Here is a 562-nt window from a genome sequence, read left to right on the forward strand (position 1 = left end):
TATATATCGAGTTTATGTTATTTTGGTTTGATATTTGTGTGTATATACATATAAAACAAACTTGATAGAATAAACCTGAACAACTGAAGATCATAGTGATAACTTCAAGCAACATACACACATCCAAAAATAAAACAAACTCGACCCTTATAAGCCAAACTAACCACCAAGTGGATTTAATGTAGCTTATTGTAGTGATGTGGATAGAAATAAGCTTGCATTTAGAGAAACTAGAAAATGCAAAACTTTGCGTTTAGTAATACCGCACGTGTTTATAGACTTTGGTGAATTTCTTAATCATCTGTTAATTATTAAGTTGGTGTTTGAAATTAAAAGAAAGCATTTCAATTTACTTATAATYGAATCTATTATAATGCTAAATAACAACGTAAATATTTGCTGTTGCATAATCATTGAAGCCATGTATAGTATGTCCATTGGATTTGCTTAATTATTGATGTCATCGATCAAGTGGGGCGAGTTTAACGCATTTGGTTTGGTTTGCAAAATAGCTTCAAATGGAGCAATGTTTAAATGATTCCAAATGGTTTATTTCTAAATA

The sequence above is a fragment of the Bactrocera latifrons genome, unplaced genomic scaffold (assembly GCF_001853355.1).
Source record: "Bactrocera latifrons isolate USDA-ARS-PBARC rearing strain unplaced genomic scaffold, ASM185335v1 scaffold_487, whole genome shotgun sequence".
NCBI lineage: Eukaryota > Metazoa > Arthropoda > Insecta > Diptera > Tephritidae > Bactrocera > Bactrocera latifrons.